This window comes from Hipposideros armiger, unplaced genomic scaffold (genome assembly GCF_001890085.2).
Source record: "Hipposideros armiger isolate ML-2016 unplaced genomic scaffold, ASM189008v1 scaffold_687, whole genome shotgun sequence".
In the NCBI taxonomy this organism is placed as follows: Eukaryota; Metazoa; Chordata; class Mammalia; order Chiroptera; family Hipposideridae; genus Hipposideros; species Hipposideros armiger.
In genome coordinates, this window is record NW_017732037.1 from 1,097,627 (window position 1) to 1,105,164 (window position 7,538).

Sequence of the window (7,538 nt, forward strand, 5' to 3'; positions counted from 1 at the left end):
TTTTTCATGCGTGTCTTTATTTCACAAGCATCTTTTTCCTCTGATGAAGACTCTTTCTGGTCTATTAACTACAACTGGACTGGCAGCCAGTTGGTCACGTTCAACTTCACTTGCAAGTAAAGGTCCTTTAATACCATCTCTGAGGCTTGTAAGACGTTCCGTGTCCTTAGGAAGTAATGGTCTTACTAAATCTGCTTCATTGATATCATCAATACTGGCAGAAAATCCTGAACCAGACAGCATCTCTTTAGTAGGGAGAGATACTTCTTCATCTGCACTACTTTCTTTAGGGCTGAGAGTAACTGCTCATGTCTGGTCTCTCTCTTTCATAGGTAATGTTCCTTCTGCATTACTACTACGAAAGTTATGAGATGGTAAGTCAAGATGAATGTCTTTAGCAGGCAAAGGTCACTCTATGTCAGTCTCACTACCACCACTGGGGCTCGTGAAAATTACCATGTTATGTTCTGTATCTTGAGTATTTAAAGATAACTTCAACATCTTATTTACTAATTGAACTGAGAGCGGCTGATGTGGCAAATTCAATTCCCTTACTAGTTCCCATTGCATCTGGTTCAAGAGCAAGGGAGCCAGAAGAAGATAGAGGTCCTCCTAAGTCAGCTTCCCTAACACTAGGGCAGCTATCCAATACTGTGCATTGTTTAGTCTCACTGATGGGCAAAACTTTCTTTTCACCAATTTCACCAATAATCCAGCACTGGCAGCAGACACTGTGCTATGTTCCATCTCATTAGCAATTAAATGATTATTTATATTAAGGTCTATATTTATACCATGTTCCCTTTCATAAGAGTCATTCTTCAGGTGTCCTTCAGCATGTGGCTCTTCCTCTGAATGCTGAGGAATCTTCTGCGTGCCAACCTCTGCAGCACGATTTTCACACTAGATAGTAAATTTATTCCTTTCAGAACACTAGACTCTAGCATCAGTGTAGACTTTAAAACCATCTCAGCTGGTGTTACTTGAGTCTGCTCTGAGACAGTGACAGCAGGCTTCAAAATTGTCACAGTGGGTTCTTGGACAGAAACAGATGATTCTGAAACAACCACGTTAGGTTGAAGGACTGACACTGCTGGTTCCAGGGCAGAAACTGGCAAAGGAATGGTAACACGCTCTGGCTCAACAAAGGCCAGGGGCTCTGGGACAGCCTCAGCCAGTGGTCCCGGGACAGCCATGGCTGGTGGCCCTGGGACAGCCACAGCTGGGGGCTCTGGGACAACCACAGCTGGTAGCTCTGAGACAGCCATGGCTGACAGCTCTAGAGTGCTCTGTGATGGCTCTGGAATAGTTACTGCAGGCTCTAGCACAGACAAAAATACCTCTCAGGCAACATGTCCTGAAGCACTCATGGAAGCAAAGGTTTCTGTTGCCTCTGACATAATAGAAGTCTCTGATGTTAACATAGTTGGTTCAGCTGACGTGGGAGTTTCAGATACCATAAGTCACAGGTTTTTCTGAAACAATTTCATGTTCTGCTACTGCAGCAGACTCAATTGGTGTGGCTGTAACTGAAGACTGGCTCTAGTGGTGGCTCAGGAATAGTCATGGCAGTCTCTGATGCTAACTCTGAAGGCTCTGATGCTGACACTGAATAATTAGCAGGCACCACCGAAGGCTCTGGAATCTCACTTTGATTCACAGGAGGTTTAGGCAGCGGTACAGACTCTTCAGGAGGTAATGCTGGCACCTCAGTGGGCCAAGCATTTTCAGCTGTTAATGCTGATTGCTCAGTGGGTAACACTGGACCCTCTGGTGGTTCCTCAGGAGGCAATGGTAGTGTCACTGGTGGCTCCTCAGGTGGCAATGGTGGCAATGTTGGAGGCTCTTCAGGAGGCAAAATGTGGCACCATATATGCCTTCATGTATGTATCAGTATAAAAATCAGTGTAAGAATCAGCTGCCATAGACATTATTAAACAATCAGCAGTGTAAGATGACATCATAGACTGGTTAGCAGCAGAGTACGGTGACATCATAGGCTGGTTGGCACCCATGGACATCACAGGTCAGTCAGCCATTGGAGACATCATGGAGCACTCATAGGCTGGTATCATGGAGCGTTCATAAGATGACATCATGAACGTTCTGCAGCATAGGACATCATCATATACTGCCTACATGCTAATATCAAGGGTCTAAATGCTAATCTATATGGCCTGGGAGCTATCTTATAGGACCTGGGTGCTATCCTATAAGGTCTAGGTGACATCCTATAGGGATCAGGAGTTAGTCTGTAGGGATCATAGCCTAATCTCTAGGGGCCTTGCCCTAACCTATAAGCATCATGACCTAACCTGTAAGGGTCATGACCTAACTTAAAGGGATCCTGAGCTAACCTGTAGGGATCAGGAGATTTTGAACCCAACATAGCAGAATCGTGGGTACTAGATGCTAACATCTGGGTATTCATGCTGCCAGAAGCTAACATTTGAGAGTCCATAGTGCCAGATGCTAACACCTGGGAATCCACAGAGCTGGTTGCTAACATCTGGGAGTCCATGGAGCTGGTTGTTAACACCTGGGAGTCCATGGAGCTGGTTGCTAACATCTGGGAGTCCATGCTGCTAGAGGCTGACATCTGGGAGTCCGTGGTGTTGGACACTAGCATTTGGGATTCCATGGTGCTGGAGGCTAACATATGGGTCTTCACAGTGTTAGAAGCTAACATATGGGATTCTTGAACATCAAAAGATCCATCCTACTGTTATAGAAGTCTCCCCCACTAATGTAGTAGGCAGCTCCTGTGCTACCGTATTATAGCACAGCGCTGTCGTGGAGTGCACCTCCAGGGACTGCAACACAGTCATTGTTGACAGCTCCATTGTCACAACACACTGAATGGAGATCTCCAGCACCACAGTTGCCATAGGCTGCCCAGGCAACTNCTACCGGGAGCCACTGTGAGCGGCCGACCATTGACCGGCGACCGATTGTCTCACCTGGGAAGAGCACAATGATCATAACCAACATGGGCCAGTGAAGCGACGTCCTCCACAACTAGACTGAAGAACAAAACAGCAATTTGTCTACCTGTCTGTTCCCCTTCCCCGATTCCCCAACGCTGTTCCCCTCTCCCAATTCCCCAATAAAATCTTAAAAATAAATAAATAAATATCTTGTGGTTCCAAATCCACATACCCTATTATCAGCTAGTCCTCATAAGATATATAGCACATGTTCTTTCCGTCCAAAATATAACCCTGGAAATTCATTCCATGGGTCCCAAGGACATTTGCCCATTTCCTTTAGGTTCATTTGAGGTATGGTAATTGGGATTTTATCCAAATGCCACCATCTCAAGGATACAAATATGTATTAGTCATGATTTGTATGTTGTCTCACTGGGCTGAGACATTCCCTTGCAGGAGAGCAACAGCTATTTAATGGTAGGAAAATTATTGAAAATAAGAAATAATCCTCAGAGAATTCCCTGTAAATTACATAGTACCTGAGGGACTTATTTCACTGGGCCAGTAATAGTCTATTTGTAATATTTGGCTCATTTAACAGCATTTTCATTGTACTTATCACCCCAGTCTCCTGGATTGGTAGAATGTACAAATTGTAAATTGAAACTCAACTAGGTAAAATTTTAGAAGATTTTATTTTAATCTCCTTTGGCCAAAAGCTCTCCTTATAATGCTTCTCAACCTGAGATATTCCTTTTTCATAAACACAGGCTTTCTCCTCATTAGTCATTGTTCACATTATGCGAAGGGACATATGAACCAACCTTACTAAAAGGAGACATTCTATATTATTATCAAGGTCTTATAAATTATCTTAAAGAAATTAATAAAGTAGTAACTGATTCACTTCAGTGTGCTCCTGGGAGACAAAGACTTCAAATACCACGACTCACAACCAGGAAATTTTGTCCATTGGAGAAGACATCGATGAAAAACTCCAACTTTGTCAAAAAGGACCCATCAGTGGATATCAAAGACCCCTCAAGGATGAGAAGATGCCATCAGGGATAGACAGCTAACCCAAGACATTGAGAAGGCCTGAATATCTACATAATTGACATTGAACTTAAAATAACCATTTGTTTGATTGTCTTTGCCTGTCTGTTAATAATATGAGTAATAATACTTATACTTGTTCTTTAGGCATTTCTCAAACCCTGTACTTATATAACAACTGTTAATAATTGCTAAAGATATAAGATAACTTCTTTTTTATTTATTTATTTATTTTTTAGATTTTTATTAGGGAATTGGGGGGATGGGAACAGCGGTGGGGAATTGGGGGAAGGGGAACAGACAAGATGCTGTTGTTTTGTTCTTCAGTCTAGTTGTGGAGGATGTTGCTTCACTGGCCCAAGTTGGCACCATCATTGCGCTCTNCAAGCCAGTTCTTAACCATCGCGCCACTCGGCCGGCCCCGTTATATAGATTTTTAATAAATATATGTCTATAGGGCTAAGCAGGATATCCTCTGCATCCTGAGGGGCCTCCTAAAAACACGTCACCTCCTTATGTTAATCAGGGTAAAGAAACAATACCAAGTGCCCCAATACAATATGCATCTCCCTTAGGTGTTAATTCATAAAAAGGTGGTGTGAGCACTGGTGAAGGGCATTTGGACTGTATCAAATACTTGCAATTTGAGATGATTAAAGCTTGTACATTCTGGTTGAAATATACTGTCTTAATAATATATATATATTTTTAACTCCAGAGACGTTATATTTGGGCCTTAAGCTTTTGAAAATAAAGTTCAGTCATAGCATATGAATACCACTGTAATACACATGAAATAATCTATCAGACCCTAAAAATTAACATAAACTTAAACTTTCTCATAGTCAACAAAACATAGTGGCCAGGGGCCGATTTTATTAGATAAGTTGGTTACAGCATTTTAATGATCATTTTACGTCTATCCAGGTGTAGCTGAAATTCAAAACGCACACCAAAGTAAAACTATATCACAGCTCAGTGCCATACTAAATGTACTTGGCCTCTGCAGAATTCTAGTCAGATTTCATCCTGACTCCCTGCTCATGGCCCAAGTGGCTTTGACTGGAATGCAGGCCTTAGTGCTGATCATCACACACACCACTTTCTTTTTATAACTTTTACAAAATTTTAAGGGGAGATGGTGGCATTAGCCCTGTGGGACAGATCTCGCTTGATTACCTCCAGTAACACTGGCCCCATATCTGTCCAGCAGAACCCATTCCAAACTAGTACCAGGTGCACAGTCCTTCACTGATTACAGGCAACTGTTACTGCAGCCTAGCCATACAGAAGGGGAGTTACATCACAATACAAACTACAGTATAAAAGTGTTATGTAACATTCCACACTGAAGACTGCGGAGGCCTTTAAACAATCGTTTGGATGTTAGCCACTTAAATACATCACTAAGGTAAACAATATAAACATACCAAAACTCGGTGTGGGTAAATACAATTTCCATGGTACAAAAATCAATACCTGGAGATGTTTATACAGATTGCTTTTTACACAATGTCTTAAATTGCCAAATATTTACAACTGTAAAGAGGAAATACATTTTGATACAGAGTAAAATTATCTGAAATGATTATTATAAAACCTCAATCTATCTATGTGAGGGACTATTGAAGCAAGTGGCATTAGCCATGAGGTCCTTTGGTACAAGACCCATTGCTTAAAGAACCACAGTGGCTGCTGTGGCTTTAGCATGTTTCTCATTAGGGCTAGCAAAGCTGGGCTGGTAAGTGTTTCCATCTATCAATACACTAAAAAGAAAATGTTTGCAATGATCGGGGCCACTATTATGGACCAAGAGAAATTCATGTGGTTGCCACCTTCTCTTATTACAGATTTCCATGAAGGCAGACACAGGATGTTTGCCTGACAGATCTTTAATTGCAGCAGAGAAGTTCCCACACTGCTTTTGTGCTCTTTCTCTTATAGCAACAAGACCTTTTCAGTTTATTTTAAAATCAACTAGGATAGGGTCCTTATTTCCTTCTTTGTTTTTTCCTAATCCTTCTTCTCTTCAGCCGCCTATTTTTCTCATCAAAATAGCTCCCATTCCTCCAGTCACTGGGGCTGCTCTTAAGAACTGATCCTTTGTAATCCAGGCCTGGGCACCAGTAGTGGTCAACTGCTCTTGTGTCAAAACCTGTGCTCCTGCCCTTCCTGTGAACTGGCCAGGAATAGAGTTCAGCTGAACCCAGGCATTGATCCGTTCCTGAGCTCAATTTAACATGCTCATGGCTTCAAGGTCAAATGTGTTCTCACTGAGTCTTTTCTGAGTAAGTGCCCGCTCATTCATTGCTGTTGAGATAGCCACAGGCTCAGAGGGTAAATTACTGCTGAAAATATTGTCACCATCTTTGTTTTCTTTAGTATTTTTCTCTATAGGAACCCACTCTCCATAAACACTATTCACTTCTCTTTTTCGATGTTGAGATCCAGATGACACAGGAAATTCTTTTGTTCATGTTACCTGGCTTTTTGGTGGAGTTGGCTTTGCTGCAGCAATCAATATTCAGATTGAAAAAAAATGGGGTTGGGTTCACTGAGTTTAAAGGGACGATGATAAAAAAGAGGTTCTTCTTCCTCTTCATCTGAAACATGAGGCTTATTCACTATTACATCATCATCTTTACTCTGCGATCAGCTTGCATTTCTCAGTTAGTTCTCCTATAGCAGCTCCTCCTGACGTTTTAGCAGCTTTCTCTTCTATTGTAGGTGGAGGTGCGAGCTTTAGGTTTGGCGGTAAAGGAATACCAGCCTTAGCACACATGGCAGCTGCATCAGCTTTGTTTATTTCAGGTAACTGAGCCTTCTTCAAATCTGTTAGACATTTAGGTGATCTGCCTCTTTCAGGAGACATTTATGACAGAAGGGAGAGATCTGCTAAACCTTCTTCTCAAGGGTGTTCATGATCGCCTTAATCTAACTGGTGATATATACTGAAGCTTCGTCTTCTTACCACGGACCTTCATCTTCTCCGATTGCTAGGAGAGCGGCTCCATCGGCTCTGGGAAATGCTAAGTTCCTTCTCCCCACAGATCAAGATCTTCTTCGATGATTCGGAGTGCGACTCCGACTCCACCGACTTGGGGTGCGACTTTGAACTCTGACAGTTTTCCGGTTATCCCTGGAGCTTGATCTTTTCCTTTTTCTTTCCCTGGACTTGGATCTGCGCTTCAGAGATCTTTTGTGCTTTTCTTTTGATATAGATTGCCTTCCTCTAGACTTTGACCTTGACCTGCTGCTCCTTCTGCTTCTTGAACGTGACTGTGATGTGTTGAGAGTAATAAGATTTAAATGATCTCTTCCTTGCCCTAGAATGAGATTCACTGGTACATTTGCGTGGTTTATGTTCAGAAGATTTGGACCGCTTACTTCAAGGTCTTAATAAGGAGTCTCTTTTCTTCTCTTTCTCACTTATATCAGGGTTCTTTTTTTTCTTGCATTTTTCATGCGTGTCTTTATTTCACAAGCATCTTTTTCCTCTGATGAAGACTCTTTCTGGTCTATTAACTACAACTGGACTGGCAGCCAGTTGGT

General features: G+C 42.2%; 1 pseudogene; it reads right to left on the bottom strand.

Annotated features, from left to right (window-relative positions):
* Positions 1-5,661: 5,661 nt before the first annotated feature.
* The window catches only part of LOC109373054 (protein SON pseudogene), a 7,584-nt pseudogene continuing 5,707 nt past the window's right edge, over positions 5,662-7,538 (bottom strand).